Below are 12,786 nucleotides of genomic sequence, written 5' to 3'. Positions count from 1 at the left end.
GACGCATCTCACCAACCAATTCACTCTGCTCTGCCACACTCAGTATCACTGTCCAAACACAGAGGAGAGAGATGGGGGGAGGAGAGAGAGTAGGGGAGGAGAGAGAGTAGGGGAGGAGAGAGAGTAGGAGAGGAGAGAGAGTAGGAGAGGAGAGAGGAGCGCAAAAGAGGTGAGGTGGGAGTGGAAAGAGAGGAGAGGAGGCAAGACAGGACAGGGGTGGAGAGAGGATAGGAGAGTTGAGAGAGGAGGAGAGGAGGGGAGGGGGGAGGAATGGCGGAGCGAGGTGAGGAGAAAATGGGAGGAGGGAGAGAGAGGAGAGGAGGTGGAGTGGAGAGGAGGCCCGGAAGGGAAGGGAGGAGAGGAGAGAAGGAGAGAGGGAGCAGGGGACATGAGAGCAGGGACATGGAGAACAGATGAGAGAAGAGGAGGTGGGGTTCGGAGATAGATTGAGCGGAGGGGAGGGGAAATTTGGAAGGGGGAGGGATGGGAGGTGAGGAGTGAACGGAATGGGGAGGAGATAGAATGAGGGGAGATGAGAGGAGAGGTGAGGAAAGGACAGCACACGAGAGAGATTGAGAGGAGAGGAGAGGAGGAGGGGGAGTGAGGAGAGGGCAGCGGAGGGGAGAGGAGACAGAAGGAGCAGAGTCTACAATACTTACATCCTTTATACTTGAATACGCAGGTTGCTTATTCTTAAGTGGTGATGTGTTTCACTTAAATAAGCCTATTGAAGAGGGGACTGTCCTGCATTCCACCTCTGTTAAACAGCCTCTTGTCTCTTTGTCTTTTCTGTAAAGCCTATTCTATCTATCTCTCTCCTCTCTCTCTTTGCCTCTCTAAGTTCAGCTTCAGTGCCTATCACATCTAAATTCATTAGTGCCTCAAGAGTGGTGTGTGTGTGTGTGTGTGTGTGAGTGTGTGTGTGTGTGTGTGTGTGTGTGTGTGTGTGTGTGTGTGTGTGTGTGTGTGTGTGTGTGTGTGTGAGTTTGTTTACATCATCAAGGCTAAATGATTATAAAGCATGGTTATTAAAAAGTGCCATAATTACCACGCCTGTAGCAAAAACACTGATATAAATGTCCCTATTCTCTCCTTTCCACAGGCAAAGACACAGGAACACAAACACACACACACACACACACACACACACACACACACACACACACACACACACACACACACACACACACACACACACACACACACACACACACACACACACACACAGCAAATCAAAAACGGACACAACCTTACCTAATCCACATTAAACATGCTCACACTTTAACGCACACATAAATATAATACATTCCAGCACCTCACATACACACTCATAGACATACAAACAAATAGACCAACACACAAACACATGCAAGCAGGCACGCACACACACATAAACACACACTTGCACGCACACATAAACACACACACACACACACACACACACACACACACACACACACACACACACACACACACACACACACACACACACACACACACACACACACACACACACACACACACACACAGCGGAGTCCACCTGTCATTACCAGCTGGCAAACACACCTGGCTTGCAGGCAGCAGCCAAAAGATGTCATGTTACCATAACAACCATATGGTTTGTGCTGGCATTGCGGGTATTGTCATGGAAACGGTGAGGTAGACGACCGGGAACTGGCATCCCAATGCTAGACCCAAAAAATATATAGATCGACGGAGGCACACAAACACACACAGTTACAATTACAATTACAATTAGGGCATTTGGCAGACGCTTTTATCCAAAGCGACTTGCATCGGTTAATACACACATTGACACACCGACGGCAGAGTCAACCATACAAGGCGACAGCCAGCTCGTCAGGAGCAGTAAGTGTCTTGCTCAGGGACACATCAACACTAAGCTAGGAGGAGGAGCTGGGGATCGAACTAGCAACCTTTTGGTTACAAGGTAACCCCCCCCCCCCCCCACACACACACACACACACACACAAACACACACACACACACACACACACACACACACACACACACACACACACACACACACACACACACACACACACACACACACACACACACACACACACACACCACAAAGATGCAGGCACACACAATCACCAACGAAACACAAAGACATTAATTTGGATAATGCATAGATGCATTAAATCCTCCCCTTTTTCCAACATCGTAGGATAGTTACGATAGCCTGTTGTGGAGAAGGCAGTAGGTCCTCCCAAAAAGCTCATTGCCTACGACAGCATTAACAAAGACATGAAGATGCTAGATAGTTTCGGTTTAGTTTAGTGCACCTATGTAGGTCATGGCTTACAATAAGATTGCGATTATGATTACAAATTGACATAAAATTGCCATAACTGACTTTTGTCAGTTATGGGCTACTTTAGAAACATGGTGGCACCATGGAAGAGTACCTGCTCCCTATGACGAACTAAAGGGCTCCTTCTTAGGTAACAAATTTCACAAAAAATATTATTTTCATGGAAGAAAATACGAATTAATACAAACCTGTAAACAGTCCATTTCAACATTGGCCATGATTAGAAGACATTAGAGCAAGACTACCTCCTCAGATGCAGCCTTTCGGCTTTAAGTAGGGGTTTAGCATGGTGTTACCAATACGTGAGTCTGGGTCCTACAGAGCCATGGCTGGGGCCGATGCGGTTGAGCCTTGGCGAGGGATCTGGCATGACCCCATGGTGGACGGACTGACGCAGGTGCGCACGGCAGGTGTGGACCGAGTGTGTGCCCTGGTTGATATCAAATGGCGTTGGCTTGTCTGGTGAACAGCCTTTGTTACGAAGGTCCGGGGAAAAAAAATAATACACATGAGCTGGGTCCAGTTAATATGCCTGCATCCCCCGGGAGATAAAGATTATTAAGGAACAGCTCGATTCGCCGTTACGCGCTATGTTTGGAAAGGGGTTACATCTATTTGCTTTGGAATTTTGCTAAACTTTTCTGTTTACTTAAAAAAACGCCATGTACAGAACCGATAAAATATTTACGTTGATTTATTGTATCTTCCTATCTGTTCACATTGTGTTTTATATTAAAGAAGCGGCTTAAGAAAGGTACTTATTATTCAGACTGGCAAATCGCACAGACAACACAAAAAGTAATGCAGAGAGTCTACTGTATGCGTAATGTATAAGGGAAATACAATCAGAACAAAACACATTGAAGCTTCAACCAGGTTTTTTGAGGAAATGTCAGATGGTTGATCTTTGGATACCCCGTTTTAGTGTCTCCAACCAGTGCCATGGACCAATGTGAAATCCAGGTTTGTGGGAAAACTACAATCAGATATGTGCTACCTTGAGCAAGTTGTCGGACAACTCTGCAACAGCAGTATACACATGCAACGTCTGGTGCCACAATACGTTGAATGATAAGCTGAAAAACCTGCTTCAGCTGTGTGTGTGTGTGTGTGTGTGTGTGTGTGTGTGTGTGTGTGTGTGTGTGTGTGTGTGTGTGTGTGTGTGTGTGTGTATGTGTGTGTGTATGTGTTTATGCGTGCGCATGAGCAAGTGTTCAAGTGTGTGTATGTGTGTGTTAGTCTAAAACCCCATGTGAGGGTGCACACTGGTGGTGGATTGGAGTCTGAAAAACCAATATATAAGCACACACACACACAGTTATTTATTTCCTTCATTTCCAAACGTTTATCTAAACACACACACACACACACATATTTTGCATGCCAATGGTCCAACCTTGAGAATGAAAGCGAAATATCTCTCACACACAGGCCCTGGCTGCTCCAGCTCTGTGTGTGTGTGTGTGTGTGTGTGTGTGTGTGTGTGTGTGTGTGTGTGTGTGTGTGTGTGTGTGTGTCTGGAGGAAGACTTGCCAACCCTGACTTCAACACCTTATTTTCCCCACCTCCATTGATTGCACTTTTCTCTCTAACTTGTTTTCTTCCTCCACCATCTGTGTGGCCGATGTAGATTGCGAGGTAAGAATGGGGAGGCCGGGAACCACAAAGACGGACAAACTACTCCTCCGCCACCATTTCGCTAAAGTGAACATGACTGGACGCTTCTGACTTAGGGTTAGGGATTTTCTAACACTAAAAGGTTGCGTTCAATATGATGAAACGAATTTGGTCTCAATAACGTGCTATGTATGTGTGCGTTTTTATTAACTTTACTCAAAAGCACTGTGATGTGCCTCTGTTTGCGCTTTGTGGGAACATGACGAAATGGGCAAATGTGTCTCCCTTCCTGAATGTATGAATCAATCTCAAAGTATGCGCAGCTCTTCTCTGTTTATGACGGCCTTTAAACCCGTTGGCTTTTACCTGTATACTGAATTCAGAATAGATACAGATGCAAGAGTAAGGGGGTCGGGTCCTATCAATCAATCAATCCTTTGTTTATTTAACCAGGTAGAAATTCATACCTAGAGTCTGCACGATGCGTGTTCTTAATCATTGGTAGGGATACAATTCTGCCATTCAGCAACAGATGGAGATTTCCATCTTTAATGTCCTTGAATCACAATGTTGTCTTGTTGGTCTTGGTCTGTAAAGCGTTTGCATCTAAAGTGTTGAAATGATGTGTCCCTCAACAACAGAGAGTATTATTTTGACACAAATTACTATGTCCTTACAAAGAAATGTATGAAAATGCAGATGCTTTTCATTAAATTGAACATATTTCAATCATATTTTCACATCCTGTTTTTGCTTGGTGCTGTCCTGATTTCAGACAGAGCTGGTATTGACACATCTATCAAAAAGGATTCACATTTTCTGACCCTCTCCGGGTCTCTTTTATGTTTTCTAACAGGAATTTTGTGTCCGGAATTTAGCCTTGAGAGCATTTAAACACATTCACTCCACTAGACATTCTCCTTTCTCCTCTTAAAACCTTTACTTCACCTCTGCTCTTTTCCCTATTCCTCAGTGTCTCTCTCTCTCTCTCTGTTCCATCTTGTTTTCCCTCCCTCTCGTTCCTTCCCGTCCTATCTCCATCCGTCACCCTGGCTGTGCTGTTGCGTTGCCACTGGTGTCTTCGCCTTGATTCCTCTGTCCTCAGCCTCCCTTCCATCTGCCATCATGTTGATTTTGCTTTTTCGCTCTCCATCTCCCAAGGGTTTTGCACATTCTCTAATGGAACGTCACTAATTCACCAATGCAGACACAATCACAGTTAAACACCATGCATTATTTGACCCTGGTTCTCCGTACATTCATACCGCCATGGATCCAAACATCCTTCGATCCATTTATGAACATGATCTATCCATCTATGCATCCATCCATCTCCCCCGATCCATCAGTCTTGAAAAACCCAAATTACCAAGAAATTTGGTCGCAAGAAAATGTACGATGATTCTTCAGTCGTGTTGGTTTGTTTCATTATTCCATCTGTTTTGTGTCTTATATGTGTCATAAGACTGCATTTTATCCGTACCAAAGTGAAAATTTCTTCAACTGAAGTTATTTTTCTGTGTGCGGTACGGCTCGCTTTGAAGCAAGATGGACGAGTCCGACCTCGCGTCGCGTGGCGTTGTCCAGGCTCAAGTGCATTTCAGCTCCCTCTCAAAGAAGCTCCATCCATGAAGTTGCACCCCATTGAAACCGATTGTCCCAAGGAGGAGGAGGTGCACACGTCCAAGTCCCTGAGAAATAATTGAAAGTGAACACTGCGCCATTAGAAAATGAAAACTCACTTTCGATTCAGGATGTGAATTGATTGGCGGCGTGGCTGCGAGGCGAAAGCCGGTTGACCCTGGGTTCTGTGGTTTATTTTCTTACTGAATGCAGAGGTTTTTCTGAACGGCCTGTCGACTTGAAGAGGGTTCCTGTGGCATGGTAACAATGGGCCGTGACAGCGTCCTTTAGAGAAGTTTTTAATGAACCTATTGTCCAAGCTCACTTCTTCTCTGCCCTTTCTGTTGGAGAGCTCTTCATGTGGACAATGTGCCGCACTGCTAATGTGCCACTGCATACACACGAAATATACTTATTTACGTGCATACATTTATTATGCTTTAATTTGAAGAGATTTACAAGTAAAGTTTAACAATTGAAGTATATTGAAGTATCAACAATACTTTTAACTACAAATATTTCACAAAGTATACCAAGATACAATATACCAATATACATTGTAGGCTCTTTGAGACCGTTTTATGGCACTATTTCCAAGATCTGTGAAAAACTAGGTATTTTTGCCAATTAAATCCACTTTTTTTTTTACATTAAGTAGTAACAACCTTTCATGTACACTAAACATAGCACAGTTCATCAAATCATTGGACTTGGACCGCTAACAGTTTACAGTTATATGGCAATCTCTGTGTAAGATATCCGTCAACAACGTTCAAGCTTAAAGTTGCTTTTCACTCAATTGATCAATACCGTATTTATTCATTTGTTGAAGGCAGAATCCTATTACCATTGAGAGAGGAACATCGATCCATGTTTGGGAATGTTGCATGTTGTGACAACACAGGGAGAGAGTGTGTTCTGGTGGTATTGCCTGTGGAGATGCCCACGGCTGCTATGATCGCACTGCCCACCTCTACATCCACTTACAGCAGCAAGGCATGGGTGCTGCCATATTCTCATATCAGGACTCCCATAAAGATGAGCAGCAGAGTGCCAACACAGTCATATTCAGTAGTTACAGAAGTAGTACATAGCCTAGAATTATTCATGAGATATTCATCATACGAGTCTAGCTTAGTTATGCCATAACCCCATCAACCTGAGAAAGTCAACATGTGTGGGCCCCCATTCAAATGTTGTGTTCCACAAATGACGGGAAAATCAAATAAGGTGTCTTCTAGCTGAAGTCAACACAGCAGCCTGTTATCAGCACAGATTAGATATGACTGTAATGGAAACATAACACAGAAAACCAGTGAGGCCCTTAAACCACTTAGCATGGGCCCTGCAGACCTGAGGCTAATAGCCTATTGGTGTTTGAAAATGTGAATAGCGGGGTTAATTGAAGGTATGGAGAGATTGATACAGACGCTGACATAATTTGGAACAATTTGTATGGGGATTGTAGTTCCGTCACACTACCTGAAGGACTGCCATTGTGCCAACTTCTTCGGAAACCTCCCAAGAAAAATGTGTGACAAATGTGTAAACATGCGTGATTTCAGATTTGTATTTGAGTTAGTCTTCTTAACCCCGGCTGGCTGTGAGCCCATCAAAGAGACTACATCATGTTTGGAAGGTAGTCTATTCTCAGTCTATAGGCTACTGAATGATAGCAGAGTGAATGACTGATGATAATATTAACAAATATCATTATTACCATTATTGTTGGCCTATACTTAAATTGAGAGCTGGACAAATTACAGTTTTCACATTATTTTATTGTAACGGACAACACATCAGGACTATAAGCGCAACAATAAGACGAGGCGTTTTTTTTTCTTCCTGGGGCCACGGAAGGAAATTCTTACGTTTAGCATTTTATTTAGCCTTTAATTATCGTGCGTGCTCTAGCTATCCTCTGGTTCACTCCGCGGCTCCCATGGGCTTTGTCGCCCTCTTCCCGGAGTCTCTCTCTCTCTTTTTTTTTTGCATGGTAGTCTACTGTGTGACGTCACAGACTTTCACTCGCTGCCGCCGCTGAGCTCGGGAGCTGCTCGCGCTCCTCTCCCCGTGAAACAAAGTAGTGTCCGCGAGACCGGAGCGAAACGAGAAAACATAGTCAGAATGGGGCGCCTGAATCCGCAACAGGGATAAACAAACCAAAAAAAGACTAAGAAAGAGGTTGGAAATCATCCCAAACTTACCGGAAAACTTTGGAAAACTATCAGCCGTGCCAGCACACTGTGAACATGGATACATTTTTGTTCCTGGGACTCACGTTTCTCCTTTCGCCGAGCGTGAGAGTCTGGGGTCAGATACCGACAGGTAAGGAGTGCTGGAGCGAGCCGGGGAACAGGGCGACTGCAGAAAGTTTCTCCCTGTTTCGGGGGTATTTGTTGTTCAAAGTGCTGCTTAGAGACATCCACCGTGGCTGATTTTACGTCCCAATGACGATAATAATCACAGGTGTGTTTTGGTGCAGAGCAAAAAGTTCGTTCGCCCTCCTGTTTACGTGGTTCATTCCAGAGACGCATTCCCTTGAGGAAATAAAAAAGGTAGTGCAATATTTTAATTGTATCGTAGGCCTATGTGTAGAAGAAAGGGGGAGATAGACGGCGCAATGAACTCTCAAGATGGAGCTGCAGCCTTGTTGACTTTAGATCCAGACGGATTCATTTAAATGTGAAACGAGGGCTGATCAGGGAGATGTCACCTGGCAGGGGTGGACGTAAAGCACACGTTAAAGTTGCCGTTCTGTCGGCTGGTCGTAGTTGCATATTTCAGAGAAAAAGTAGCACGGCGTAGGTCTGTTTGGTTAAGACAACAGTGCAGACACGGTGTTTTTAATGGGGGATTTAACGTGTAACAAGAGTGAGCCAGTGGGTTGAAACAACTTAAATGTCTAAAAGGAGACGGAGACGTTTAATAAAGCGCTCGGTATCCGAGCTTCAGCGTTTGATTTGAACGATTATATGACACAGTTGTGTGTGCAAACTCTTAGCTTTCGCAATCCTCCTTTGATTTGGAAAGGTAAGAGTTTACAGAGACCTGCGTGGAAGAGTTACAAAGTTACTGCTGCGGTGCCCGACCGTCACCCACATGCCGCTGGCATGAGACGAACGGGTTGAATAAATATCACATAACTAATACACAAACACACATTGAACGCCCAAATGTAACTTTTACGCTGGAGAATGTGAGGCGGAGAGGACACGAAGCAGCACACGGCTCAACGTAGGCGATGGGCTGTGAAGACACGGGGAACGGAACTTTCCGGGGTCTTTACAATCCCATTGCCGTGTGTTTTCACGGGTTATATAACGGGATATAAACGAGATTCTGGTTAAATTAATATAGGTGTTCTATGGAATCGGGGATTAAAATGTAATGGCTCCTCGCTCTCCGCTGGGTCTGACCGTGCCAGCTAGGCGGTGCGGACGGAGGTGACCTGGTCGTGGTGGTGGAGCGGAACTCGTCCTCTTCCCTCTTGGCTTATTCACGGTCCCGTGTACATTTCTTTCTGCGTGGATATAATTTTCCGCATTCATTAGGTGTTTTCCCCCCTCGGATAGGGGGAATAGATCATGATGCAGGAATTAAGTCGCCTGTAAAACTTCGGTTAGTTAAACACTACCAATCACTGCATCGGCCTCTAAACCTGCGCATTATCAATATAAAAAACGTTTGCATTACAATCCGCATCTCCCTCTGTGCCCCCCTCCCATGATAATTGGTTCATCTGCACGACAAAAACGTGTCGTTTCTTCAAAGGCTCCTAGAGATATGGTCTGCTGCTAGACCACTAGGTGCAGTTCAAAATATAATAAAGTAGCCTAGTCAAATTGTACAAAGAAAAACAACCCTTTAATGACTAATAATAGGTTAGGGGCCTAAATATCCGATGTGTGTGCAGCATAAAGTCCTATTTACAACCTAAGTTGTCAACAATGTCAGCCCTTGTGAATAAGCTGCTTTCAGACAACCTATTTGTCATTCCAGCCTACTGCATTCCGCTATCCCCGTACATCACGCTGGATGGGATTTGAAAGCCGTCTATCGTATTGTAATTAACACCGCGTTAGTCAATTAGGACTTAATTTGATAGATCCGCCTCCATTTAGCTTCCTTTTATGCAGCTAAGTGTGCCACTTCTCCGCCTATCAACATTTTGCTAAAGTCAAAGTCTTTATTTTCTCTGACAGTGTCGCGTTAATGCCCCCCACCCCCCACTGCCCGGCTCCCAGAGTCGTGAATCGTAAATGTAAATTTGACTGTGTTTTGTCTTCCGCTTTCCGGGTGAGTTTGATGACACAAGGCTCAAGCCGCCCTTAATAGTAATGAATGGAAATAATTGTCTTTCATTAGTCTTTCCAGGGCGCACTGCCTCTGATCATCACCAAAATTGCCTAATTATAGTCTTGTTATTTTTTTCTTTGACTATTTTAACTTTAAAATGACTTGCTTGATTCCAATTACTTAGTCAACATTTTGAAAATGAATTAAATTATCCCGTGCCTTCTTTTTGCCCTGAGGTCGGTAGTCAGAAGATACCGAGCAGGCAGCATGCGAGGATGCGTGTGTGCGCCCGTTCTAGGGGTTCTGTGCATGTGTCGGGGCAGGATCGTCCATTGCCTTTATTCCTCATTAAGGTCGCCCATGTTGTGCTCTCCTCTCTCTGCGGTGTCATTTTATGCACGTTTTAACAAAAGAGGCACATGAGTTTTGGATCTCTTCTCTAATATATATATATATATATATATATATATATATTGGGGGCTCTCGACTGGGTAAATCGAGATTTGAGACAAGCCTTAACAATGGTAACATTCGAGTTAGCTGCATGCCTTTCACATGCATTCAAAGATAAATATGTAAAAGCTCTCTTAAAGAATCGAAATGAAAGGGAAAAAAACCACAACATTAATTCGAACATACCAGATCATGGTCAAGCTCAATGGAATTGATTTACTGAGACGATTCATTGTGCGTGCGTGCGTGCGGGCGTGCGCGTGTGTGTGTGTGTGCGTGCGTGCGTGCCGTCATGAACCATGGTTCCCGATATACTGATGAATGAGCGCACATACTTACGATGCGACAAAGCTCATGGAAAATAAGTGTTTTATTGGAGCGCATCAGGGGGGGATCATTGGAGCGGAAAGAGACCCAGTGAACGGTGGTGGTGCTGGTCTACGGGTGATAAATCTCTGCTCGCTCTGGCCCCGGCCACAGCTGTCCATACGAGTGGGGGCCTCCAAACATGCCACTGCGTCGAATGCGCGCGCCTGCACACGGGCACCGCACAAACACACTTGTTAGCCGAGCTATAATGACAGATTAAGTAATCAGACCTCTCGGCTGATTAATTGCATTACACACACACACACACACACACACACACACACACACACACACACACACACACACACACACACACACACACACACACACACACACACACACACACACACACACACTCTTTTGTTTGTCCCAGCTGTTGGATCCAGAGAACCAATGATTTAGAAAGGGACACTGAAAGACCTTCTGTGTTGCAGAAGGATGTTGTTTGGAAAAATGAAACACTTTGATTTCATTAATATGCATGCATTATAGTTTGGTTTCCTAAAAAAAAAATGCAAACAAGCCCCAGGCAAACTTTCTCTGTTGATGAGTAATGTGATTTCCAAAAGCCATTCATCTTCTAAATATACAGTGGCATTTGATTGTGTGTTTGTGTGTTTCTCTCTCCCTGAGTGGACACGACAAAATCTAACACTCTTTTGTTGTTCCCCGCTGCCTCCACTTGATCCAGCTCACATGGGCCGCGCTGAGAAGGGTGAGTTCTGATGGCCGGCCAAGAGCTGAGCTTCATCTCCTGCCATCCTCCTCTAGTATCCGTCTCATCGTCCCTCGCCCGTTTTCATTTGTCCTCCGTGGTGTCGTCGTCATCTTGTGTTGTTTTTAACACCGGCCCGTCTTAACATTGTATTTGTAGCCATCGTACCATCCTTGGGACTTGTGTGAATTTACTAAACCATCTCCACTCATGTAGTCACTCTAATCCAACTAAAATATCTGTTGATGGAAGATGTCCTCCCGCTGTATCTCTTTTGGGTCTTCCGACTTCAAGCAACGGGGAACTATCTGGAGACTCAAATCTAATTTTGGGACTCTATTGTGTTGTGTTGTCTGACTTTATCTCCTCCCTGTCCCTCCCTCTGTCTGTGTGGATACTTAGTCAGCTGTCATTGTTGGTTTGAAGTCTCCACAGGTGTTGTTTGTTCAGTTGAGCCTGGTCTTTTATTAAAGGGGACTCGGGGAGTAACTTTGTTCCGGCGCCAACTGAACACAAGTACATTGTTTAGTCTCTTCTCTAGCATTATTTATCGTGTACAAAGCCATAATCGCATTTGTCTAGCGCACACAGTACATTTTCATATCTGGTTCTTTTAACACACACACACACACACACACACACACACACACACACACACACACACACACACACACACACACACACACACACACACACACACACACACACACACACACACACACACACACACACACACACACACACACACACACACACACACACACACACACACACACACACCAAATCATGACACACCAAATCATGACACCGGGTGACAGAATGATAGTGGCTGCGATACTTTCAGTCTTAACTGTATCACACCAGAGTGCATTCCAAATCTTTTTTTGTTTATATCGCTGAAGATTAGGCCTTGCGTCTGTCTGCTGATTGCAAAATGGCTGATAATATGGTCTGAAAGTAACATACCCTGAGCTCATGACCACAACCAGTTTACTGTTAGTTGAAAGAAAGTTTATGTTTCTGATGCAACCAACTTCATTGCAGTCCCATGTTTTAGAACCAATATGAGAATATTATTTAAGCTTTAAGCTGTGGGTCAGGTATTGGGAAGGCCTTTCATTGTATTATTTGTATCATCAAGCTAATCCCATTTTTTTCTTCAGACATCAGCACCAAAAAGCAATTTCTTGTAAACCCACAGTGTTTTCTCGATAGTTCGACTGTTTAGAAAATATCAATCTTTCTTTACAGATCATTCTATTTAATGAAACATCTGAGGTGAAGAAACAAGGCATTCTTTAAATCGTTGAATATCGGTTTGATTGAGACAGCTCCTTTAATCAGAGATTCATAGCACAAACATATCCAA

At 44.3% G+C, this 12,786-nt stretch overlaps 1 long non-coding RNA gene across 1 annotated transcript; it reads left to right on the top strand.

Annotated features, from left to right (window-relative positions):
• Positions 1-7,412: 7,412 nt before the first annotated feature.
• LOC132449967 (uncharacterized) lies at positions 7,413-12,202 on the top strand. Its single transcript, XR_009523717.1, has 2 exons — positions 7,413-7,909; positions 11,394-12,202. It is a non-coding gene; the product is annotated as an uncharacterized LOC132449967 (long non-coding RNA).
• The last annotated feature ends 584 nt before the right edge of the window (positions 12,203-12,786 follow it).

Source organism: Gadus macrocephalus, chromosome 21, assembly GCF_031168955.1.
Source record: "Gadus macrocephalus chromosome 21, ASM3116895v1".
In the NCBI taxonomy this organism is placed as follows: Eukaryota; Metazoa; Chordata; class Actinopteri; order Gadiformes; family Gadidae; genus Gadus; species Gadus macrocephalus.
Note: the sequence above shows the minus strand (reverse complement) of the source record. Positions and strands in the feature narration are given on the sequence as shown.